Consider the following 27,519-nt stretch of genomic DNA (forward strand, 5'->3'; position numbering starts at 1 on the left):
CCGGGTCCTTAAGGTGGAAATGGGCTGGGTCCTTAAAGGTTTAAAGGGGTACTCCGGAGGGGGGAGGGGGAATTAAATCAACTGGTGCCAGAAAGTGAAGCAGATTTGTAAATGACTTCTATTTAAAAGTCTTAATCCTCCCAGTACTTATCAGCTGCTGTATACTACAGAGGAAGTTGTGTAGTTCTTTTCTGTCTGTCCACAGTGCTCTCTGCTGACACCTTTGTCCATGTCAGGAACTGTCCAGAGCAGGAGAGGTTTACTATTGGGATTTGCTCCTGCTCTGGACAGTTCCTGAGATGGACAGAGGTGTCAGCAGAGAGCACTGTGGTCAAACAGAAAAGAACTACACAACTTCCTCTGGAGCATACAGCAGCTGATAAGTACTGGAAGGATTAAGATTAATAAATAAAAGTCATTTACAAATCTGTATAACTTTCTGGCACCAGTTGAGTTGAAATTTTTTTTTTTTGGGAGTTTGGAGACCACTGCTCTGTACTTTGGACAAAAGTTTCCTGGTATAGAATTGTGCGTTATTCTCTAAGTTAAATGGGTTATCCAGGAAAAAAACATTTTTTTTTATATATCAACTGGCTCCAGAAAGTTAAACAGATTTATAGATTACTTCTATTAAAAAATCTTAATCCTTTCAGTACTTATGAGCTGCTGAAGTTGAGTATTTTTTTTTTTTTTTAATCTAAGTGCTCTCTGATGACACCTGTCTCGGGAACCGCCCAGTTTGGAAGCAAATCCTCATAGCAAACCTCTTCTAAACTGGGCGGTTCCTGAGACACGTATCATCAGAGAGCACTTAGACAGAAAAGAACAACCTTAACTTCAGAAGCTCATAAGTACTGAAAGGATTACGATTTTTTTAATAGAAGTCATTTACAAATCTGTTTAACTTTCTGGAGCCAGTTGATATTTAAAAAAAAAAAAAAAAAAGTTTTTTCCTGGAATACCCCTTTAACAACTATGAATGGTACTCAGTTGTGCAGTTAGACCCTGGTCCATAGGTGTGGGCACTACCGTATGAGTACACCGGTGTTTCCCAACCAGTGTGCCTCCAGCTGTTGCAAAACTACAACTCCCAGCATGCCCGGACAGCCATTGGCTGTCCGGACATGCTGGGAGTTGTAGTTTTGCAACAGCTGGAGGCACACTGGTTGGAAAACACTGGAGTACACATGAGTGTTTCTCTTCTTCAAGAAAACGGCCACATAATGCATAATATATGGAGGAACTGAAAATTTGTCAGACGACATTTGGTGTGGATAAGGGGGTGGTCTTTCCAAAGAGGAGGGGTTTCACTGTATTTATTGTCTGTTGTATCTCTGTGTATTGAAAAATGTGGTAGTTATTTTCATTTCCTCTATACTTTGGACAAAAGTTCCCTGGCATAGAATTGTCACAATATGTTGGGTGGAGAACTGGTAATAGAAAAATAAAAGATGTGAGTTATTATTTAAAGGGGTACTCTGGTGAAAACCTTTTTTCTTTTAAATCAACTGGTGGCAGAAAGTTAAACATATTTGTAAATTACTTCTATTAAAAAATCTTAATCCTTCCAGTACTTATTAGCTGCTGAATGCTACAGAGGAAATTCTTTTCTTTTTGGAACACTGATGACATCACGAGCACAGTGCTCTCTGCTGACATCTCTGTCCATTTTAGCAACTGTGCATAGCAGATGTATGCTAAGGGCAGCATGGTGGCTCAGTGGTTGGCACTGCTGCCATGCAGTGCTGGGGACTTGGGTTCAAATCCCACTAAGGACAACAATAAACAAAGCGTTATTATTATAATAACGTCAGCAGAGAGAACTGTGCTCGTGATGTCATCAGACAGCATTCCAAAAAGAAAAGAATTTCCTCTGTAGTATTCAGCAGCTAATAAGTACAGGAAGGATTAAAAAATTTTTTAATAGAAGTCATTTACAAATATGTTTAACTTTCTGCCACCAGTTGATTTAAAAGAAAAAATGTTTTCACCGGAGTACCCCTTTAAGTTAAAGGGGTATTCCAGGGGAAAAAAACTGTTTTTATATCAACTGGCTCCAGAAAGTTAAACAGATTTGTAAATTAGTTCTATTAAAAAAATCTTAATCCTTCCAATAATTATCAGCTGCTGAAGTTGAGTTGTTCTTTTCTGTCTGGCAACAGTGCTCTCTGCTGACATCTCTGCTTGTCTCGGGAACTGCACAGAGTAGAAGAGGTTTGCTATGGGGATTTGCTTCTACTCTGGACACGTGTCATCAGAGAGCACTTAGACAGAAAAGAACAACTCAACTTCAGCAGATCATAAGTACTGAAGGGATTAAGATTTTTTAATAGAAGTAATTTACAAATCTGTTTAACTTTCAAAGTTTTTCTTACTGGATAACCCCTTTAACTATAAGATAACATTTAGGCAAGGTGCCCAATTGTGTACGACCCAATTATATGTGGTGCATAGATGTGGGATTTCCTCCATACCAGTGGTCTCCAAACTATGGGACTCCCAGCATGCCCCGATAGACGATTTATTAATTTTGCAATAACTGGAGGGGTACGAGTTGAGGAGCATTGGGTTACAGAAGTGGTTCAAAAAAATTTGGACCTCCAGATAAAGCAAAACTACAACTCCCAGCAGGCCTGGACAGCTAGTTGTAGCTTTGCAATAACTGGAGGGGTATGAGTTAAAGGGGTACTCTGGTGGAAACCTTTTTTTTTTTTTTTTTTAAATCAACTGGTGCCAGAAAGTTACTTCTATTAAAAAATATTAATCCTTCCAGTACCTATTAGCTGCTGAATACTACAGAGGAAATTATTTTCTTTTTGGAACTCAGAGCTCTCTGCTGACATCACGAGCACAGTGCTCTCTGCTGACATCTCTGTCCATTTTAGGAACTGTCCAGAGCAGCATATGTTTGCTATGGAGATTTTCTCCTACTCTGGACAGTTCTTAAAATGGACAGAGATGTCAGCAGAGAGCACTTTGCTCGTAATTCAGCAGAGAGCTCTGTGTTCCAAAAAGAAAAGAATTTCCTCTGTAGTATTCAGCAGCAAATAAGTACTGGAAGGATTAAGATTTTTTAATAGAAGTAATTTACAAATCTGGTTAACTTTCTGGCACCAGTTGATTTGAAAAAAAAAAAAGTTTTCCAACGGAGTACCCCTTTAAAGGACAAGTATCATGAACAAAAACGTATCCCATATCTGAAGGATAGAGGATAAGTTTTAGACCATGAGGGGTCCGAGCGCTGGGGTGTCCAGCGATCTACTGTTTGGATCTCTAGCACAGGGGCGCGTCACGATCCCTCCCCGAAGCGGGAGCCGCAACGCCCCCTCCATATAGCTCTATGGGAGAGCCGTTCCGCAATCTTCGGCTCTCCCATAGAGCTTTATGGAGGGAGCGTGGCTGCCTCAGCTTTGGGCGGGAGTTGTGACGCACCCCTGTGCTGGAGAACGGGGGCTCCAAACAGGAGATCATGGGGGGCCCCAGCGCTTGGACCCTTCGGACAGGGGATACGTTTTTCTTCATGATACTTAGGGTTTGTTTACACTACGTAATTTGGATGGAATCTCCGCACGCAGAATTCCGTGAGCGGAGATACCCTCTGGCGGCCACCGCCAAAATACTTCGGCGGTAGGACCACGCGGCTTTCTGGGCATGCTGGGAGTTGTAGTTTTGCAACATCTGGAGGTCCACAGTTGGGGCACCACTGCTCTATACAGTGACCCCCCCCCCCCCCGACCTACAATTGCCCCGACATACGATGATTTCAAGATACGATGGTCTCTCAGAGGCAGCATCAACATACGATGCTTTTGTATGTCGGGGCCATCGCATAAACGGCTATCCGACAGCGCTGACTGCTTCAGCTGCCACTGAATAGCCGTTTACGGTGCCCCGTGTGGTCCGCTGACGATCACTTACCTGTCCTCGGGGCTCCAGCGCATCCTCTTCGGGATCCCTGCATCATCGGCTCTCTCCTCCAACGTCATCACGTCGCTGTGCACGCCGTCCCGTCATCCAATAGGAGCGGCGTGCGTAGCGACATGATGGCGGCGACGGAGAGCGCGGATGCCGGGGAAACAGAGGCCTTGCCGGAGCGTCGGGGACACCCTGGGGACGCGGGGACAGTGATGGACGGCGACATCCAGGGCAGTGGTGACGAGCGGTGACGGTCCGGAGCGGCGGGGACACGTGAGTATAACCTCCAATACCAGTGGTCTTCAACCTGCGGACCTCCAGATGTTGCAAAACTACAACTCCCAGCAGGTTGTAGACCACTGTCCTATACTTTACATTGCACGGATCCTTCAACATACGATGGTTTCAACAAACGATGGTCCATTTGGAACGGATTACCATCGTATGTTGAGGGACCACTGTACTTTGGACATAAAAAGTCATTTTTTTCTATAAGTTAACACCTATGTATAGTGCCCAATTGTGCACTAGGACCCTGGTGCATAGGTGTGGGATTTCCTCATTACCAGTGGTCTCCTAACTGCTGTCCGGGCATGCTGGGAGTTGTAGTTTTGCAACATCTGGAGGTCCACAGTCGGGGCACCACTGCTCTATACTTTGGACATAAAAAGTCATTCTTTTTCTATAAGTTAACTATAACTTAGTGCCCAATTGTGCACTAGGACCCTGGTACATAGGTGTGGGTATGACTTCCTTATTACCAGTCTTCTCCAAACTGCTGTCTGGACATGCTGGGAGTTGTAGTTTTGCAACATCTGGAGGTCCGCAGTTGCGGCACCACTGCTCTATACTTTGGACATAAAAAGTAAGTTTTTTTCTATAAGTTAACACCTATGTATAGTGCCCAATTGTGCACTAGGACCCTGGTGCATAGGTGTGGGATTTCCTCCTTACCAGTGGTCTCCAAACTCTTGCCCTCCAGATGTTGCAAAGCTACAACTAGAAGTGTCACAATATGCTGGATGAAGAACAATATGCTGTGAATGAATTCTCCTGTAAGTTATCCCCTATGCATGGTGCCCAGCTGTGCCCATAGGAGTGGGCACCCGGGTCTAAGCAGCACACACAGTGTGAGCAGCACACAGGCAGCAGGCTCATAGCCCTGGGCAGGGCAGGCTCAGCCTACTCTCCAGGATTGGACACAGACACACCCATACTGTGCTGTATAGCAGCCCTGCCCTGCCTGCACTCATCACTTAGCTCTGCTTACCCAAGGCAGACCAGAGCCGCTGGCTCCCTGCACGTATTGTGCCAGCCAAGGACCACACAGGTAACCAGACTGCACGCTTTATTTTATTCCCTATGCCATATATACAGTCCCTTACAGGACTCTCTGCATCTCAGGAACTGGCTGCTTCTCCATATTCTTTTTCTGAAGTTTCTTCAGGACTTTTTTTTCTTTCCCCCCCCCCCCCCCCCCCCCTTTTGCGTAATGCTGGATGGACTATTTATATATGGCACTATTGTATAGAAAGAGGATCAGGAAAGAATGGTTTATGTCTTTAAAGGGGTACCCTCACCTAATACCTATGCTGTGTGCCCTGCGATTCCAAGCATTGGACTATATAATTCATGTATGTACTTGTGCTGGTGCTTGTGCGCAACGGCACCCTTCTCTTTGCGCAATCCACTATCTGACTTAGTTTATAGTGTATATGGGGGATCTGTAGACCTGTTTTATGCTTTTCCTTACTTGCCCGCACTTTCAGCTGTGTCTGTGTGTTATGTATATGACCTCCTACCTTTTTTTTTCTATTGTATGTAAAGTCAAGCCAGTATCTGCCTTTTACATTATTGGTCTTCTTGTTTGCCTTGGAGTGGATTGTGTGGCTATTACAACACAGAAGTTTGAGGCACCACACCCTCCCCTGGTGGAGATTTTGGAATGGAGAAGGGGGGGGGGGGGGGTTCTACTGGACTATGGAGGATGTTTAAAGAAAATAAATAAGATACACACATTTTTTATTTTATATATATATATATATATATATATATATATGTGTGTAATTTATTTTTATTTTTTTAATTAAATAATATAAGCACAAACTGGGGTTAGGGTGGTATTCTAGCATTGTTATTGCACTTCCCTTGTTATTATGTTACTATTTCATTGTTTGTTGTCTTGTTATTATGATACATTTGTATGTTTATGGTTTTGTCATTATTGATACACTTCATATTTGTTTATATTAAGAGAACTGTCTTGTTTTATTGATACTTAGACTACTTTCGTGCATGCTTTTTGTATACCCCCCCCCTGTGCATCACATAAAACGCTCCCCCCGCGTTCTACAGTAGGTTAACAACCTTCTAATGAATAATTTATTAAATAATCGTGTCGATTCCTGTGGTGCCCCTAAGTGCCCAGCATGTTCCCTAAGAAGGGAGGGGTTCCCTTGGTGGATTCTGATTGGCAGAGATGTCTCCCTTGCTGCTGGCATGTTGGGAGTTGTAGTTTTGCAACAGCTGGAGGCACCCTGTTTGGGAAACTGACTGTGAAAAATAATGGTGATGTTTAGCAATGGCGCCGTACGCCGAAAGTACTTTTTTTTTTTTTATTTTTTTTTTTATACATTTTATACCGAAAATCTTTCAGCTAGTACTGCTAAAGGCTGTCCGGGCATGCTGAGAGTTGTAGTTTTGCAACAGTTGGAGGCACCCTGCTTGAGAAACTGACTACAAAAGTTAATGGTGACATTTAACAATGGCGCTGTACATTTTCCGATACGTTTTTTTACGACGAAAATCTTTCAGCTAGTACTGCTAAAAGGGAGTTGAGGCAGACGAAATCTTAAGAAGGGCTGAAGACATTCCTTTTGCCCTCGTAAAAACTTCATGGAAACTTCGGTATAAATAGGGGTGTGCTGTAAAGTGAGGAAAGGTTCACGGCGAATTAAAAAAAAAAAAAAAAAAAAACGAAAAGTTTTTGGTCTGTATATTTCTGTATTCATGATGTGGCTGAAAAAGCTGGTCTTGTATATTGGTTTCCTGGCCGCTCTGTATATTATGGCTCTCTCTTCTGTATATTGCTGGGCTCTGGGTGTGTCTGGAAGCACTGGCCTCTGTCCAAAATCCTTCAGGAATGTTGGTTTGGGAGCAGAGTGACTCACAGCAGTTCTGTAGTCTGAGAAGGGGGGGGGGGGGGGGTATATGGAGGAGGAGGGGCGGCAGACAGGAATTCGCATGGGGAACCCACTCTGGGGCTGCACACGTGTGTGTCACTATAGGTGTAAATATATATAGATATATATCTGTCCCCCTGCAATGAGACACCAGCTTAGAGCTGAAGAATTCGAGGAACCTCACTTATCTGGCCTTATCTTCTGCTTTTCATTGGGAAGAATGTAGAGTGTTCTTAAAAAGCTTACAGGTGTGCTGCTGGAGCTCTAGGTATATATACATTGCGTAAACCCCGGATACACATTCCAAACTGAGACGTTCTACCAGTTTTCAGCATGAAGTTAGTGCTTGCAGAACTACAACTCCTATCGTGCTATCCTCTACCTTTAGTAGTCTCTCCAAACTGTGGGCCTTCAGAGGTTACAGAACTACAACTCCACAAATTGAAGAACACATCGTTGGTCTCCAAACTGTGGGCCTCCAGATGTTGCAAAACGAAAACTCCCATCATGCTATCAGGGCATGATGGGATTTGTAGTTTTGCAACAGTTGGAGAGCCACAGGTTGGGTAATACTGTGCTTTATGGTCTCCAAATGGTGGACCTCTAGTTGTTGCAAAACTACAACTCCCATCGTGCCCTTTGTTTTAGTTTTAAAAACATCCGGATGGCCACAGTTTGAAGCCCAATTATGTGTTAGGCAACTTGTGGCACCCCAGCTAGGAGTTGCAGTTTTGCAACCTCTGGAGGTCCACAGTTTGGAGACCACTGATGTACATATTCGAGCACAATGTTCCCTAACCTTTGGCTCTCCAACCATTGCAAAACTACAACTCCCATCGTGCCCTGATAGGAGTTTTAGTTTTAAATACATCCGGATGTCCACAGTTGGAAGACCAATGATGTGTTCTGCAAGTTGTGGCACCCCAGCTAGGAGTTGTAGTTTTGCAACCTCTGGGGAGGTCCACAGATTGGAGACCACTGATGTAGATATTCGAGCACAATGTTCCCTAACCTTTGGCTCTTCAACCGTTGCAAAACTACAACTCCCATCGTGCCCTAATAGGAGTTTTAGTTTACAGGAGTCCACAGTTTGAAGACCAATTATGTGTTCTCCAGCTAGGAGTTGTAGTTTTGCAACACCTAAAACGTCCACAGTTTGGAGACCACCGATGTAGATGACATAGCACAGCATTCCCCAACTTGTGGCTCTCCAGCTGGGAGTTGTAGTTTTGCAACAAGTTGAGGAACGCTGTGCTATGTCATCTACATCGGTGGTCTCCAAACTGTGGACGTTTTAGGTGTTGCAAAACTACAACTCCTAGCTGGAGAACACATAATTGGTCTTCAAACTGTGGACTCCTGTAAACTAAAATTCCTATTAGGGCACGATGGGAGTTGTAGTTTTGCAATGGTTGGAGAGCCAAAGGTTAGGGAACATTGTGCTCGAATATCTACATCAGTGGTTTCCAAACTGTGGACCTCCAGCTGTTGCAAAACTACAACTCCTAACTGGAGAGCCACAAGTTGGGGAACACTAAGTTCTATTATGTACATCAGTGGTTTCCAAACTGTGGACCTCCAGCTGTTGCAAAACTACAATTCCTAGCATGCCCGGACAGCCGTTGGCTGTCCGGGCATGTTGGGAGTTGTACTTTTGCAACAGCTGGAGGTCCACAGTTTGGAGACACATAGGTGGTGGAACCCGCGCTTAATAAAATGCCCCAAACTGTTCTTGTAAGTTACTTTTCTGGTATGCCCTGTTTGAGGTCTTCAAACTGCGGACCTCCCAGATGTTGCAAAACTACAACTCCCAGCATACTCATCATGGTTGATCCACCCCCACCACAAGGGCAGGCCCGATTTAAAGGGGTACTCCTGTGAAAAACTTTATTTTTTATTTTTTATTAAATCAACTGGTGCCAGAAAGTTATAAACAGATTTGTAAATTACTTCTATTAAAAAAAAAAAAAACGTAATCCATCCAGTACTTAGCTGCTGAATACTACAGAAGAAATTATTTTCTTTTTGGAACACAGCTCTCTGCTGAATCACAAGCGCAGTGCTCTCTGCTGACATCTCTGTCCATTTTAAGAACATGGAGAAAACCCCCATAGCAAACATATGTTGCTCTGGTCAGTTCCAAAAATGGACAGAGATGTCAGCAGAGAGCACTGTGCTCATGATGTCAGCAGAGAGCACTGTGTTCCAAAAAGAAAATAATTTCTTCTAGTATTCAGTAGCTAATAAGTACTGGAAGGATTTTTTAATAGAAGTAATTTACAAATCTGTTTAACTTTCTGGCACCAGTTGATTTAGAAGAAGAGAAAAGTTTTCCACCGGAGTACCCCTTTAAGATACTGCCAGTGATAAAACTTTGGAGGAGTGTGTTCTTTTCTAGAAAGGAGCATCCAGTGACGTGTAACTTCTCCTAATCTGATAATCCTGCGGAGAGAGAACAAGATTCAGGGTGTGGTTCTTGCCAATAGCTAAAATGGAGATGAGTAACATTGTGAATTAAAATCTCACATTACAAGGACGGGTCTAAATGGGAAATTTCAATTGCTTTAGTGCGTGGAGTCATAACTAACGTTATTCTGGCCCTAAATGCATCCTGTGTGTCCTGTCGTATAGGATTATAAAGTATGAACATGGCGGACTACCGGCTAAGGGATCGTGAAACTTTTACAAAAACATGGAGCAAACTCGGGCCATTGACGTCTAGTTAAATGGGAATTGATCATAGTTGGTATAAGACTAAACTATTTTTCTTTACCTTTTTCATGTGCACGTGCGCCAAATTAATTAAACACTTGCATGGCACTAGATAAATAGGGTGCTTGGAAAGCAAACCTTCTTTGGGGTGAACCCCTGCAGGGACAGCCCTTAGATCGGGGTTCACCCCCCCAAAAAGGTTTATTTTGCCCTGGAATTCCTCGAGAATTTGCTTTGGTTTAAATGGGGTGCTCCTATCCTCGCCTTATTTATTTATTTATTTATTATTATTTACTTATTTTTAATGGCACTTTGCATGGTTCCGTGACATTGTTTCGGAACTTCTTAACCCATTGCACCAAAAGGGGCAACTTTTTATTTATTTATTTATTTATTTTTAATGCTGTCCGCAGTCGGTTTTGTAAGCCAGGTCAGGGCTGGAGTTGATTTGTGACAAGTTGTTTAAGTCACGACCACTGCAAAAAGTTGCATCAAAAGAGGCAATAAAAAGTCTCTAAACAGCAAGGGCGACAAGTCAACACCACAAAAACATAATAAAACTAATGATAAATTCCTATAGGTCATTGTTTTCCAAGCAGTGTGCCTCCAGCTGTTGCAAACCTATAACTATCCCAGGATGCCCGGACAGCCTTTGGCTGTTCAAGCATGCTGGGAGCTGGAGGCATCCTGGTTGTGGAAATGTCTGGGTTCTTGTTTTAACCATCCTCAGTTCCATCGAAATTTTTAGGTTACTATTGTAAGGCTACTAAAATGTATAGTGTAGTGAATGGTTTTCCGTTCACAAATTCACACTTCGGAATTTGTGAAGCGCAATTTGTGAACGGAAAATCTGCTTGGAAATTTCCGCCTGAAGAAAGGGGTTGCTCTTTCTTCAGGCGGAAATCCGCGCGGAACACATTGCAGTCTATCGGAGACTGCAGTGTCCGTGCGGTCCTAGCGCCGACTGATTCAGCCAGCGCTGGCCGCACTCGGAATTTTCTGCCCGGAGATTCCGTAGTCTGAACTTAGCCTAAGGGTAGGTTCGGTACGCAGCGGAATCCCCATTGAATACAAGAGAAACTTCGAAACCCGTCCGTCATGTGAACCCGCCCTAAGTAGTTCAGTAGTTTGGAGTTTATGAGTAGAGATGAGCGAACTTACAGTAAATTCGATTCGTCACGAACTTCTCGGCTCGGCAGTTGATGACTTATCCTGCGTAAATTAGTTCAGCTTTCCGGTGCTCCGGTGGGCTGGAAAAGGTGGATACATTACTAGGAAAGAGTCTCCTAGGACTGTATCCACCTTTTCCTACCCACCGGAGCACCGGAAAGCTGAACTAATTTATGCAGGAAAAGTCATCAAGTGCTGAGCAGTTCGTGACGAATCGAATTTACTGTAAGTTCGCTCATCTCTATTTATGAGTCCAGGGATGCAGATCCAAAAATCCTAAAATAATACCTTAACACAGTGTTTCCCATCCAGCTGCTGCAAAACTACAACTCCCAGCATGCCCGGACAGCGTTAGCTGTCCGGGCATGCTGGGCGTTGTAGTTTTGCAACAGCTGGAGGCACCCTGGTTGGGGAAACACTAGTAGTGCAATATAAGTGGCACGGAGCTATAAAACAATATTAATAATATAGAATGCCGCGATTTTCAATGTATTACTCTCCATAGCGATGACTCGCGGAGTGCGGGTGAACTGTGCCTTAATTTGCGCATTGTTCTACCTCGCCCTCGGTAAACACCATATATCTCGGATTGCCTAATCCGTATCTTTATATTTTATTTTTTTATTTAATTCATTCAGGATCGTTCATGTAGAAAGGCCATTCCTATCTGCTAAGCAATAATGCTCCGATTTTTATTCCGATAAAAAAAGAACACCCTTGAGATCTCAGGACAAAAGAGAAGATATGGTCAATGCCTCATTGTTTCTATTCGAATCGGTTACTTATTGGTTCTTGTCTCGGCCCCGGCCCCTTCTACGTCTAGAGTAAGGGTGCGTTCACACGCTATTTGTAATTGCGGGTTTTTACAGAGGAATTTACGCTGCGCAAAATCCGCCGCAAGCCCCAAGTCAGTAGGGACTGCAGCGGATTTTCCGCAGCGTAAATTCCGCCGCGAAAAATCTGCTACGGACAGCCGAGTAGAGCCCGCCCACTTACAAATACGCAGCGGAAAACCCGCAAGAACAAAGCACGCGTGAACGCACCCTAAAGAAGGTTTTAAACACCAGCATAGACGGGGTTCTTTACTGTAAGAGCAGTGACACTATGGAACTCTCTACAAGAGGAAATGGTCATGGTGAACTGAATAAAAGGAACCTGGATGCATTTCTGGAGAGTAATAATTAGAGATGAGTGAACTTACAGTAAATTCGATTCGTCACAAATTTCTCGGCTCGGCGGTTGATGACTTTTCCTGCATAAATTAGCTCAGCTTTCAGGTGCTCCCGTGGGCTGGAAAAGGTGGATACAGTCCTAGGAGACTCTTTCCTAGGACTGTATCCACCTTTTCCAGCCCACCGGAGCACCGGAAATCTGAACTAATTTATGCAGGAAACGACATCAACTGCCGAGCCGAGAAGTTTGTGACGAATCGAATTTGCTGTAAGTTCGCTCATCTCTAGTAATAACATTACAGGTTATGGATTCTAGATTTATAGGGACAGAACATAGGGACAGAACATCCATCCAGGGACTTATTCTGATACCATATTGGATTTAGGAAGGAATTTTGCCCCCCCAGTATGGGGCAATTGGTATCCGCTAGAGTTGAGCGAACTTACAGTAAATTGGCTCGTAGCGAACCTCGCAGCTCGGCTGTTGATTACTTTAGTCTGCGTAAATTAGTTCAGCTTTCCAAGGGCTCTGGTTGCCTGAAAATGTCCGGGATGACAGTCTTAGATCTCCTAGGTCTGTATCCACCTTTTCCAGGCAACTGGAGCCCTTGGAAAGCTGAACTAATTTACGCAGACTAAAGTAATCAACAGCCGAGCTGCGAGGTTCGCTACGAGCCAATTTACTGTAAGTTCGCTCAACTCGTATCCGCCTCGGGGTGCGTTCACACGCTAGTAGCAAGTTTCCCATTGCGGGATACCCGCTGCGAGTTACGCTACCATTGATTTAAATTGGTCCGTGGACAGCCCGCAAATCTGACACTATTGCGGACTGTCTGTGGACCCATTCAAATCAATGGTAGCGTAACTCGCAGCCGGTTTCCCGCAGCGTGAAACCCGCTGCTAGTAATAGCGTGTGAACGCACCCTCCATAAAGGTTTATTTTTTTTCCCCCCCTTCCTCTGGATCAACACAGTAAGGACACAATAGGGATATAAGTTAAAGGGGTTCTCCACTGCCCCGCCTTCCGGAGCTCCACTCGCAGCGTCCGGAAGTTTATTACTCCGAACGCTGTGTGCAGGCTTCCGTGTTCGAGGCCGCCCCCTTGTGACGTCACGCCCGCCCCCTCGTGATGTCGCGCCCGCCCCCTCGTGATGTCGCGCCCGCCCCCTCGTGATGTCGCGCCCGCCCCCTCGTGACGTCTCGCCCGCCCCCTCGTGACGTCACGCCCGCCCCCTCGTGACGTCACGCCCGCCCCTCAACTAAAGTCTATGGGAAGGGGGCGTGACAGCGGTTGCGCCCCCTTCCCATAGACTTTTGTTGAGGGAGCGGGCGTGATGTCATGAGGGGGCGGGCGTGACGTCACGAGGGGGCAGCCTCGAACACGGAAGCCCGCACACAGCTTTCGGAGTAATAAACTTCCGGACGCTGCAAGCGGAGCTCCGGAAGGCAGGGCAGTGGAGAACCCCTTTTAAGATTGATGGACTTTTGTCTTTATTTATTTATTTATTTATTTTCAACCTTACGAGCTATAGGAGAAGATTTATCAAAACCTGTGTAGAGGAAAAGTAGTGCAGTTGCCCCTAGCAACCAATCAAATTGCTTGTTTCATTAAAAAAAAAAAAAAAAAAAAAAAAGGCCTGTGGAAAAATGAAAGTGAAAGCTGGTTGCTATGGGCAACTGCACCACTCTTTCTCTGCACAAGTTTTGAAACATCCCGCCCCTATGTGACTATGTAACCCTAAATTGGGGAACACATCAAAGCTGCCAGGTTGGAAGGACACCGCCATCGGTTAACCCTGTGAACCCTGCCATCGGTGTGGTTGGTTGTCAATATCTCTCCCTGAAATGGAAAAGACGCGGACCCTGTTTTAATATTCTTTTCTTTCCTACATGCTTAAAGTGTTTGGACGGTTTTCCGTGATTCAAGAAATCCTTTGTAATATTTTAATGGAAAAATACAGTATTTATATATAAAAAAAAATTAAAAAAAACGAGCTGCAACACATTGCAATTCCATTAACATGATTCAACCATATCGCTTTCCAGAGAGGTTGTGCAATAGCTGGACAGGAGTTCTGTATTATCTGATTTCCATGGATTTTTTTTTATTTTAATTAAATTTTTTTTTAACACAATAATTACCCATATATTCTTGTCTCATATCCAACAATGTTTCCCTATTAGTGTGGCTCCAGCTGTTGCAAAACTACAACTTCCAGCATGCCCGGACAGCCGTTGGCTGTCCGGGCATGCTGGAAGTTGTAGTTTTGCAACAGCTGGAGCCACACTGGTTGGGAAACACTGATTTTAAAGAATTCATCCAGAATATACACTATTGTAGTAAAGGATACTTTTCTTTTTTTTTTTTATTGATAATAATCAGACACCGCGAAGGACACTTGGAGAAACCTTCTGTCACATGGCGATAAAGTGAGTCATTGCAGAATGCATGTTGCGCAATTCTGCGGTTACTTTTCTACAGCCCCAAGTAACTTGAATTTATAATGCAATGCAAAATTATAACCCAAATGAAAAATGGGCGACATCTTGGTAGGCCCAAAAAATTGTGTTGTGGACCCAAAGTGTAGGGCGGAGGTCCCCGACCTTATTTAAGTCACAAACCACATAGGGGAGATTGATCAATACCTATCCAGAGGAAAAGTTGCTGTGTTGCCCATAGCAACCAATCAGATTGCTTCTTTCATATTTAAAAAGAACTCTAAAAAATGAAAGAAACAATCTGATTGGTTGCTATGGGCAACTTTTCCTCTGGACAGGTTTTGATAAATCTCCGCCATAGTTTTGAGCCACTGTGAAAATTTAAGGGCCTATTCCCATTGTAGAATATCCACCTGGGAAAAAAAAAAAAGGACAAATCAGTGGGTGTCAGGGCCACCCAGAAATGCACTGGACGGCAATGCATGACCGAGCCAATGAACATGTTCATTCTTTCTGCAGAGTGTGGAATTTCTGCAGCAGAAATTCTGCATGGTGCAGCAGAATCCTATTGAAAACAATGGGAGGCTGCTGCACCGGAATTTTTCCGCATGGAATTCTGATTGGAAATTTTGCAGTGTGAATAGGCCCTAAGGGCTTGTTCACACGGGTGGATCCACAGCGTATCTTATGCTGCTGATCCGCCGATGATGGACCCCTACAGTTTGTCTCAGATGTGGCTGCTCACTGCCTAGCTCAGGGAGCAGGGGGAGCGGCCGCGATGTGTGCGAGTACACCGCACATGCGCAAGGTGACTAGCACATTGCAGTGTGTCTGCTCGTAGCAGCAGATCGCCGTTCAGAGCAGGCTCATCTGAGACACACTGTAGGGGTCCATCGTCGGTGGCGCCGCAGCGTAAAATACACTGTGGATCCGCCCGTGTGAACAAGCCCTAAGAGTGCGTTCACATGTGCTTATTGTCATTGCAGATCTGCTGCAGATTTTCTGCTGCAGATTTTGCTGCCCATTGACTTCAGTGGGCAGCAAAATCTTCTGAAGCAAATCTGCAGCAGAAAATACGCATGTGTGAATGTACCCTAAGGGGTGATTCCCAGCTCTGGAAGTTATCTGCTATACACAGCACAGCACTCAGCAATGTTCGGAAGCCCCATAGAGAGTGAACAGAGCGCTGGTGGAGCATTTTGGGGACAACTTTCTTTCCCGCGATTTGGTCCCAGTGGTCGGTCGATCAGCTTGTTATTGCCTTTGCTGGGGATAACTCTTAAAAGCATTGATATGGCTTATGGTTTTCCAAGACAAAATAGATTGTTCTATATCCCCTGCGTACTCTCCTACACTGCTTTCCTGCTGCTGTCAGGTCAACTGATCCCCTCTGCAGTCCTCTTTCCAACGACGTTACTCCGGCAGGCAGCCCAGTGATCGGTTGAGCAGGCACATGTCATTGGAAGAAGGAAGAAAACTACTGTAACGGAGACCTGAAGACTTGACAGCAGCATCAGTGGGGAAGCGGTGTTGGTGAGTATGCAGACTTTTTTTTTTAGTGCACAATGAGGCATATAACATTAAATGCCTAATAATAATGTCAATTGACCCTTTTACCAAGTAATGTTATGATTTTCTTGGGGCCACTAAAGTACAACAATATAAGCATCAGCCAATAGCTGGGGAGCTAGGTGCAAGAGCCGCACACCTCCGGAAGACCCTAAACCTAGTTCTGCTGTAGAATGGGGAACGTCCTATGTAAGAAGTAATTTCGGACTGTAGATTTACACGAGCGGTGTTTTTCCACAAGGATATTTCTTCATTTATTGGCCATTTTTCAGGATTCTCCATGTCATGCTCTCATTCCTGTGACTGTATCCTTCCATCTTGTCACTGCTCATCCTGATTTCCTTTCATCTCTCCTAAGTAGAATTCATCTTATGCATCAAAATTCTTTCAGAAAAAAAAAAGTGCCTTTTTTGCCGACAGTAAAATCTAGTTCTGTTTGTCGTATTTGCTCTATATTATAGAGAAGCCAAAGAACTGACTAAATGCTAATGGTTTAAAAAATAAATAAATAAAAAAAAAAAAAAACAACCCTTCCATAGCCTCCATGGTTTCAGGCTATTCTTCTTCTTCTTCTTCTTCTTCTTCTTTTCTTATCCACTGAGCCAGTTTTTTATTCTTTTCGCCTCTGATCCATTAAGAATGATTTGTAACATCTTGTGTTTTATTGTTCCCTTTTTCTGTTTGTATTTACTGTGGCGACCAATACAGGAGCCTTAGTAACGGGATATTTACATAACGCTACATTGTAAAGACACTTTGTTTGGCTTCCCTATTAATATGTATATCTTTGCTCCCATTTGAGATTTTGTTTACTCTAGAACAGTAATGGATAACCTTTTCGAGCCCAAGTGCCCAAACCCGAAGGCTAAATGACCCTATTTATCTCAAAGTGCCACAAATGGGAAGTGGCCAAAGTTGGTGGGGTCAAAATTGGTGGAATCGCTCAAAAACCAATAAAATGACCCTCTGTAGCCAACCAGTAATTTGCTTCCTGCTGTAGGTGGGACCACTCTGTAGGTAGTTTGCCCCCTGTATACTGTACCCCCTGTAAGTAGGACCCTTCTATAGGTAGCTTGTCTCCTGGAGGTTGGACACCTGTAGGTTTCCCCCTATATATAAGACCCCCCCCCCCCCATAGTTAGTTTGCCTTCTGTATATAGGACCCCTGTAGGTAGTTTGCCTCCCCTAGTATGTATTGCCCCCTCTGCAGGTAGTACAGGGGGGTAGGTAGGACAGACGACACTTCATTCCCTGTCTATAACAAGGAGAGGAGGAAAAAAACGGGGGTTCTAAATGAGCGCTACTGCAGGAATAAAAGGATTCGGAACGCCAATAAAGCACAGGACAGTTTATTATGCTTTAGAGCAATAGGACAACGCGTTTCGGCACCAGCATGTGCCTTCTTCAGGTCCATAAAACAAATCATTTCGGCGTCCTGAAGCCTGTGTTGTGCTGTGATGGCGTGGACGCCATCACAGCACAACACAGGCTTCAGGACGCTGAAACACAACACAGGCTTCAGGACGCCGAAATACAGGCTTCAGGACGCCGAAATTATTTGTTTTATGGACCTGAAGAAGGCACATGTTGGTGCCGAAACGCGTTGTCCTATTGCTCTAAACCATAATAAACTGTCCTGTGCTTTATTGGCGTTCCGAATCCTTTTATTCCAGCAGTAGCGCTCGTTTAGAACCCCCGTTTTTTTTCTTTTCCTGGTTTCATTATTTCTGTACCCCCTCGCGGTTACGGACAGGTGGTCCCGAGCAGCACAACTGCCGCTACTACCTTCCACTTCACACTCGCCAGGTGAGGTGCTGTCAGGTTATCAACAGCACTCTAGACATTACAGCACCTAGAGTGCAGTGGTTTCTGACAATCCTACCACACCCCCATCACCCACGAGAGAGCACCCCAACCTTTTTACTGCCTCTTCACTGTCTATAACATGGCGTCCTATGGAGGAGCATGTGACCTACACCTCACTTTGCTTCCTCCATAGCTTTACACTGCACTGCGCTCAAGCAAGGAGCACAGGTGAGGTAAAGGAGGCAGAGTGAGGTGTATGTCACATGCTCCTCATAGGACGCCATGTTATGGACGGGGGAGGGGAGCTACATTTTACCAAGATATAGGGCTCCAAAAAACCCTAGCGGTAGGAATGTCCCTGGGCTCTCGTGCGCGCAGAGTGGCCCCCGCTTCTACAGCTTGTTGTCTCCAATGGGCCCAAGTCCTGTGAGACGCACATTCGTTTGCATTATTTGAGATCTATCATTCCAGGACAATTAACCTCTCTAAATGCAATTCTTTAGAATTAATGTAGATAGTGATTTACTACTGGACTGAGCTGCTGGGATCTAGAATCGAGCTTGATACGGCTCTCACATCGAGGTGGGGCTGGGATTTGGCATAGGATATGTTTCTTGGAAAAGAAGAAAAGTTTATAGTGAATGTTGGAGAGTTAGTATGTAGTAGTGAATTCCTCGGACTGGGTGCAGCTCGCCGATACCTTGAGGCCCTTCAAGGGTCTTCGCTGAGAAACACTTGCTAAGTTATTTCAGATTCATGGTCATGAGATAAATATTTATTACAGTACGGTTTCTATACCGCCTTTATACTATATGGGCTCAATGTCGGCTCCAAAAACTTAAATAATGGAGGTTTTATTTAAAATGTGTTATATTTGTTATGTATTGTTCCTTGGCCACGTTGTTTTCTTTGGCCAATCTTTCCTTTGTTGTAAATTTTTAGAGATGAGCAAACAGTAAATTCGATTCGTCACAAACTTCTCGGCTCGGCAGTTGATTTCTTATCCTGCATAAATTAGTTCAGCCTTCAGGTGCTCCGGTGGGCTTCGAAAAGGTGGATACAGTCCTAGGAAAGAGTCTCCTAGGACTGTATCCACCTTTTCCAGCCCACTGGAGCACCGGAAAGCTGAACTAATTTATGCAGGAAAAGTCATCAACTGCCGAGCCCAGAAGTTCGTGACGAATCGAATTTACTGTAAGTTCGCTCATCTCTAGTAAATTTCTCAAAAAAAATCCAATAAAAATTATTTAAACCAATAAAATACGATATATATATATATATTTATTTATTTTATATACATACACCTACAACTGTGCAAACGCACGAAGAAAACCTCCAGGCAAAGTAATATTTAGAATTAATCAGCAAATCTTTATTAATGTACAAAAAGATATTAAAAACACATATAAAGGATCGCAAAAAGGGGAAAAAATACATAGATATTAGAGATGAGAAAACTTACTGTAAATTCGATTCGTCACGAACTTCTCGGCTCGGCAGTTGATGACTTTTCCTGCATAAATTAGTTCAGCTTTCAGGTGCTCCCATGGGCTGGAAAAGGTGGATACATTCCTAGGAGACTCTTTCCTAGGTCTGTATCCACCTTTTCCAGCCCACCGGAGCACCTGAAAGCTGAACTAATTTACGCAGGATAAGTCAGCAACTGCTGGGCCGAGAAGTTTGTGACGAATCGAATTTACTGTAAGTTCGCTCATCTCTAACACATACCTAAGGGCTAAACAGCTCCATGAGTCCAGTAAAAGAATAAAGTGAAAGAAAATGTAGCAACAGATACACGCAGTGGTCAGGACTCACCCCATGTATGGAGGTTTGGTGTAGAGCTGGGGGTGAGTCCTGACCACTGCGTGTATCTGTTAATACATTTTCTTTCACTTCACTTTATTCTATTGGCACTACATCACTTTTCTATCTATCTATATACACATACACACTTGTCTATCATCCCTTTCCTTCTGTAGCACTATTACCTTACTTTCAGTGTATTACCGTATCAGGACTTTCATCCCAGTATCCTCGTGTGTGTATGTGTATATAGATATATGTATTTTTTCCACATTGTGCGATCCTTTATATGTGTTTTTAATATCTAAATATCTTTTTGTACATTAATAAAGATTTGCTGATTAATTCTAAATATTACTTCGCCTGGAGGTTTTCTTTCCGCGTTTGCACAGTTGTATGTGTATGTATGTATGTATGTATATATATATATAATATATATATATATATGCTCAGTTTAGAGTAAACCTCAATGTTTCACTATGACCACTAAGGCTCTGTTCACACTGCGTTCATGGCTTTCATTGAGTGTATATAAAGATGTATACATCTGATGGTAATCTGAAGATGCCATCACCAGGCACTCATAGGGTTACTAATGCACTGACATATACAGTATGCTGATATGATCTTCTATACTGAAATACTCTGTGCTGCTGGTGGACCCTGCTCCTTCACTATGTAACTCTCACCCTGTGACCTCCCACAGAATCAGCACACACCTCTCCTGAAATATTTTGTGCTGCGTGGCTCCTCTACTATGTAACTCTCATCCTGTGACCTCCCACAAGATCAGCAGATGCCTCTCCTGATATACACTGTACTGCTGAAGGACCTTGCTCTTCTACTATGTAACTCTCATCCTGTGACCTCCCACAAGATCAGCAGATGCCTCTCCTGATATACACTGTACTGCTGGAGGACCTTGCTCCTCTACTATGTAACTCTCATCCTGTGACCTCCCACAGGATCAGCACATGCCTCTCCTGATATACTCTGTACTGCTGGAGGAACTTGCCCCTCTACTATGTAACTGTCAGTCTGTGACCTCCCACAGGATCAGCTCTAGCCTCTCCTGAAGTACTCTGTGGTGCTGGAGGATCCTGTTTTTTTGCTAGGTAACTCCTACCCTGTGACCTCTCATATAATCAGCACACTACTCTACTGAAATACTCTGTGCTGCTGGGCGACCTTGCTCCTCCACTTTGTGACTGTCAGTCTGTGACCTTCCACAGGATCAGCACACACCTCTCCTGATATACTCTGTGCTGCTGGAGGACCTTGCTCCTCTACTATGTAACTCTCATCCTGTGACCTCCCACATGATCAGCTCTTGTCTCTCCTGAAATACTCTGTGCTGTTGGGCACCCACCTATAATACAAGCCTGAGGCCACACGGCCAATGGCCATAGGGTGAATGTAAGCCTTTGGATATGTTTACCATATATGGCATATACATTGAATATATTGTATCTTTTTAACATATACATTGGTACGTATATAACACGTACAGTCATGGCCGTAAATGTTGGCACCCCTGAAATTTTTATAGAAAATGAAGTATTTCTCACAGAAAAGGATTGCAGTAACATGTTTTGCTATACACATGTTTATTCCCTTTGTTTGTATTGGAACGAAACCAAAAAAGGAGGAAAAAAAGCAAATTGGACATAATGTCACCAAACTCCAAAAATGGGCTGGACAAAATTATTGCCACCTGTTGAAAATTGTGGAAAAATAAGATTGTTTCAAGCATGTGATGCTCCTTTAAACTCACCTGGGGCAAGTAACAGGTGTGGGCAATATAAAAATCACACCTGAAAGCAGATAAAAAGGAGAGAAGTTCACTTCTCCTTACTGGAGGACAAACTTGAAGCTGTGTTACTTTAGGATATGAAGTTTGCCTAGAACAGAGAGCCCATACAGTTTCTAGGAGACAGTGGACCCATGATCAAAGCTACTAGGTGTCGAAAACCTGTTCAGAACTTCCCATTCTAGAGGAACTGCACTGTTAACTTTTTAGGGGGTGGTAAATTTGCCTCGGGAGGGTCATGAAAGGGACATGGTTGGAAAAACATAGCTGGAGGCACCCTGGTTGGGGAATGCTACACTCTGTATAGGCAGGATCTACCATAATGTTGTCTAATGTAAATGTGGACTCATCACACAACTGATACCTCTTCACCGCCCCCTTGTCCAGACCAGATTTTTTTTTTGTTACCAGTCTTTTTATTTCCACCTTTTATAGGATGTATACAGGTCATCTTCATTGAGACAATCACCCCTTGTCCAGACCAAATATATATATATTTTTATTTTTTATTTTTTTTTGTTACCAGTCTTTTGTTCCACCCCAGATTATACATACTGGTCATCTTCTTTAAAAAGACCACCCCACCCTTAAAGACCTTTTTTTTTTTTTTTTATGCAAAGAGGTTTCACCGTATATATTGGCTGTGATAAGAGACTATTGAGGCGTTTTGGCTGAGAATGAAGTCATTAGAAGTGTGAAAGATCATGGGTGAGAGTTGTGTATACAGGAGGAGTGCTGATAAATGCCACTGATACCCTATCTCCCTGATTGTGTATATTACAGTCTTGTGTAAATAATAGCACACCCTTTTGACTCCCCGGCTATACTCACATCCTCCCTGTCGGTGCACTCCGCTCACTTATGGATGTCATGCGTTGTAAATCATGTCATTTATTTCTGCGGAGACCGGAATCGGAATTTCTGCGGAAGAATTTTTCCACCATGTTCCACTTGGAAATTTGGCTGTGTGAACCAGGCCTCAGGGCCCATGCACACTATATGGAATTCCACTTGGAAATTCCATTGCAGCAGAGTCCCATTGCTGTCAATAGGATTCCGCTACATAGCGCACACTATGGAATTTCATCCGACAACGTTCCTTTCTGAAACGTATCTGCCGGAAGAACGAACATGTTCATACTTTCGACAGAATAACGACCAGAATGCATTGCCGGCTATGGGGACTGGCAATGTCTCCTCAGTCTGAACCCAGTCTTAGTATAACTGTGTCATTCTTTAACACCATATTTCCCTCCTCACTGTGCCCTTATGGTAAAAGGACAGACTACTATCCTTGTGGGAGAAACATAAACACAGACATGTCAGGCTGTAACGTGTGAGCGCAGGAAGTCGCCGCTTATGTTTGTTTACAGTGGAGACACTTGTTACCATGCTTTAAGTGCAGATTGTTTGTTTTTGTCTGTGTGTGTGTATAATATTATATACCGTCCCTATTTCTCTGACTTCACATATCACTAATCCAGGACAGGAAAGACTTTAAAGGGGTTATCCAGGAAAAAACTTTTTTCATATATCAACTGGCTCCAGAAAGTTAAACAAGTTTTTTTTTTTTTTATAGAAGTCATTTACAAATCTAATCCTTTCAGTACTTATGAGCTTCTGAAGTTGAGTTGTTCCTTTCTGTCTAAGTGCTCTCTGATGACACGTGTCTCGGGAACTGTCCAGAGTAGAAGCAAATCCCCATAGCAAACCTCTTCTAAACTGTGCGGTTCCCGAGACACGTGTCGTCAGAGAGCACTTAGACAGAAAAGAACAACTCCACTTCAGAAGCTCATAAGTACTGAAAGGATTAAGATTTTTTAATAGAAGTAATTTACAAATCTGTTTAACTTTCTGGAGCCAGTTGATATATATAAAAAAAAAAAAAATTTTTCCTGGATAACCCCTTTAACTGCAAATAAAAAACGGGGCGCACTCCAACCCACAATCCAAACACCCAAATGCCAAAGGATAGTTCACTCACCGGTGTATATGGCGCCGAGATATGTCACCCTGTCCCACCACAACACTTATGTGCCAGGCAGGTATCTCAAATGTATCAATCCACAATCACTCCCATCCTCCACTATATGCTGCACAGGGGGTTGTCTTATACCTGGGTCCAATCCATATGGGTCCGGATATAGTAAATAGGGATGAGCGGCATTGGCCATATTCAAATTAGCGATATTTCGCAACTATATGGACGAATATTCGACCTATATTCGCGAATTTCGGGTATTCGTTATATTCGTTGTGTATTTGCGTATTTGTTGCATATTTGCGCAATCGCACATGAAACTGCAAAAAAACTGCTGCGGGGAGGAATCTTATATAGTGAGGGGGGTGGGAAACTTTACTATTGGTTGGTGGGGACGTTGATAACCTCTGACAAGTGTATTTGCATCATTCTCATTGGCCCACGAGCTAAAAGAAGGAATATACGAAATATTCACGCTCCACAGTCTCACACAGTAACTAATATTGGAGCATAAGCTGGAAGCCGGGAGGGATGATGATCACTGTGATGTGTTCTGTGAAAAAAAAACGAATGTTCATAATTTCGAATATATTCGCAAATTCGCAATATAAAAATGTGAAATGCGAATATTCGCGCCCAACACTAGTAGTAAATGCATAGGCTGCATTCACACCACATTTTTGCAGTACAGTTCCCGTATACGTTTTCAATGTGAAAACCGTACGGAACCGTATTGAAAACCGTATGCCAAGAGATGCATCAGGTTTTGTCAGTTTTTTTTTTTTTCCCGTACCCAAAACCGTTCACACTACGTTTTTCAACTACGGTTCCCGCATACGTTTTCTATCAAAAACCGTATGGGAAAAAAACTGATGGAACAGTATGGGAAAAAGTAAACCGTATGCGTTTTTAAACAGTATACTGTTTTTAAAAGTGCATACAGTTCCGTCAGTTTTTATAGAAAAAAAAAACATAAGTTTTTGAAAATGTTGTCCATTTTTTATGGGAGGGGTCTTGGGTGGGGACTTTAGTATTCAAATGCGCATGTGCAAAGTAAAAACGTATACGTTTTTCACGTATGGAACCGTATACATGTGCATTTCCCATTGACGTCCATGTTAAAAAAAAAACATATGTGGTTGCAGTACGGTTTTTAAACCGGAGTCAAAACCATGGTTGACCACGATTTTGTCTCCGGTTTAAAAACCATATTGCAACCGCATACTTTTTTTTTTTTTTTTAACATGGACGTCAAAGGGAAACGCACATGTATACGGTTCCATACAGGAAAACGCATGCGTTTTTACTTTGCACATGCGCATTTGCATCCTAAAGTCCCCACCCAAGACCCCTCCCATTAAAAATGGACAAAATTTTCAAAAACTTATGGTTTTTTTTTTCTACAAAAACGGACGAAACAGTATGCACTTTTAAAAACAGTGTACTGTTTAGAAACCCATACGGTTTACTTTTTCCCATACTGTTCCATCCGTTTTTTTCCCATACGGTTTTTGATAGAAAACGTATGCGGGAACCGTAGTTGAAAAACGTAGTGTGAGCCCAGTCTAAGGCTGGGTTCACACTACGTTTTGTCCCATACGGGAGCGCATACGGCAGGGGGGAGCTAAAAGCTCGCGCTCCCGTATGTTACCGTATGAGCCGACCGGACCGTCAACCACGGTTTTAGGTCCGGTTGTAAAAGCGCATACGGCGCAAAAATGAGCCGACCGAACGTTTCACTCCGGTCGGCTCATTGAAATGAATGACATACGGGAGCGCATACGGTAACATACGGGAGCGCGAGCTTTTAGCTCCCCCCTGCCGTATGCGCTCCCGTATGGGACAAAACGTAGTGTGAACCCACCCTAACACGGTTTTTGGTCCGGGTGAAAAACTGTATTAAACCGTATGTGTTTTTTTTTTTTTTTTTTTTTTTTTTTTTTTTAACATGGGAGTCAATGGGAACTGTACAGAACCTTATGTGCGCACGGTTCCATCCGGTTTTCACCATATGTTTTTTTTTTTACTTTGCACTGTTTTTTTTTTTTCTTGGAATTTCAATCAAACAAGTGAAACTTTATTCAAAATGGAGTGAAAAGTTAAAAACGTATACGTTTTTTTTTTTTTTTTTTTTTTTTTTTTTAAAAACCGGATGCAACCGGACATCATCATTTCTCAAACCCCTATACGGTTTTTAACTGTATACGGGTTGAAATTTGTACACACGTTTTGATACAGTTTAGTCAGGTTTTGAGGAATCAGTTTTTCATCAAAAACCTGATACTGGAACTGTATTGCAAAAACGTGGTGTGAATGCACCCTTAGAGATGTTTGACTAGAGCAGTGTTTCCCAACCAGGGTGCCTCCAGCTGTTGCAAAACTACAATTCCCAGCCTGCCCGGACAGCCTTTGGCTGTCCGGGCATGCTGGGAGTTGTAGTTTTGCAACGATCAATGGTAAATTGTTAGAAACTTTGTAAAGAGGATACAAATTCTCCAACCTAGAGATGATAAACGTTCACGGTTGGATGCGGTACATTTTATAAACACGGTAGGGATGTAGGTAAACACGGCTGACCCTTGCCTGCTGTTTCTCTCTCTTTTGCGGTACACACCCTCTCCTGCTATTCCAACAATCTGCACTGCCTTCACTCAGGAAGATGAGCTGTGTGTGGTAAGGCAGGGACGGGAATGAACGTCATTGTTTTTCTTCCTTTTTTTCTTCCTTTTTTTTTTTTTTTTTTTTTTTTTTTTCCTCTCCAGAGTTGATCTGAAAAGTTTAGGAATTCTCCTTGTGCCTAGCCCTGTCCACTCTCAGGTTACCTACCGGCAGAGTCCAGATTTTGGTGCCGTTCAAAGACGTTCTACGCCCAGTTCATATCACGTTATTGTGCAATTAAAGGGGTTATCCAGGAAAAAACTTTTTATATATATATATATATATATATATATATATATATATATATATATATATAATATCTCTAACAACTGGCTCCAGAAAGTTAAACAGATTTGTAAATTACTTCTATTAAAAAATCTTAATCCTTTCAGTACTTATGAGCTTCTGAAGTTAAGGTTGTTCTTTTCTGTCTAAGTGCTCTCTGATGACACCTGTCTTGGGAACTGCACAGATAGGAGGTTTGCTATGGGGATTTTCTTCTAAACTGGGCATTTCCCGAGACAGGTGTCATCAGAGAGGACTTAGACAGAAAAGAAACAACCTTAACTTCAGAAGCTCATAAGTACTGAAAGGATTAAGATTTTTTTAATAAAAGTAATTTATAAATCTGTTTAACTTTCTGGAGCCAGTTGATATATATATATATAAAAAAGTTTTTGCCTGGAATACCCCTGTTGCAAATTTTTGTGCATACCCCATTTTGAACACAAATGTGCAACTTTCCTCCCTTTGGCGCTGATCGTACCGCTTCCTTGAAAAGTGGGCGTGGCTAAGTGGAAGACTACATAGTTTTGACACTTTTATGAAATGCTAGCTGCTAATGGTTGAATCCTGACACTCCTGGCTTATTTCTTAAATCAGCGTTTCCTAACCAGTGTGCCTCCAGCTGTTGCAAAACTACAACTCCAAGCATGCCCGGCCAGCCAAGGGCTGGCCGGGCATGCTTGGATTTGTAGTTTTGCAACAGCTGGAGGCACTCTGGAAGGGGAAACTATTGCCTTATATCGTACCATACCATACAGCAATCCAGCAGGACACATTTCGACACTTAAAGGAGTACTCCAGTGGATTATAATTTTTTTTAAATCAGCTATACAGAGTTGTAAATTACTTCAATTAATTTTTTTTTTTAAATTGTTCCAGTACATATCAGCTGCTGTATACTACAGAGGGACTTGTATAGTTCTTTTCTGTCTGACCACAGTGCTCTCTGCTGACGCCTCTGTCCATGTAAGGAACTGTCCAGAGCAGGAACAAATCCCCATAGCAAACCTTTGCTGC

At 43.1% G+C, this 27,519-nt stretch overlaps 1 protein-coding gene across 5 annotated transcripts in view; it reads left to right on the top strand.

The window, feature by feature from the left end:
- AHNAK (AHNAK nucleoprotein) overlaps window positions 1-27,519 on the top strand; it is a 93,596-nt gene that overhangs the window by 24,450 nt on the left and 41,627 nt on the right. For 3 of the 5 annotated variants that reach the window (XM_056527543.1, XM_056527548.1, XM_056527547.1), the window contains exon 1: window positions 5,120-5,245. The exons of the other annotated variants lie outside the window; for them this stretch is intronic. The gene's annotated coding sequence lies outside the window, so the exon portion shown is untranslated. Of the gene's footprint in view, window positions 1-5,119; window positions 5,246-27,519 lie in introns of those variants that run through there. 5 annotated transcript variants of the gene reach the window in all.

The sequence above is a fragment of the Hyla sarda genome, chromosome 6, assembly GCF_029499605.1.
Source record: "Hyla sarda isolate aHylSar1 chromosome 6, aHylSar1.hap1, whole genome shotgun sequence".
Lineage (NCBI taxonomy): Eukaryota > Metazoa > Chordata > Amphibia > Anura > Hylidae > Hyla > Hyla sarda.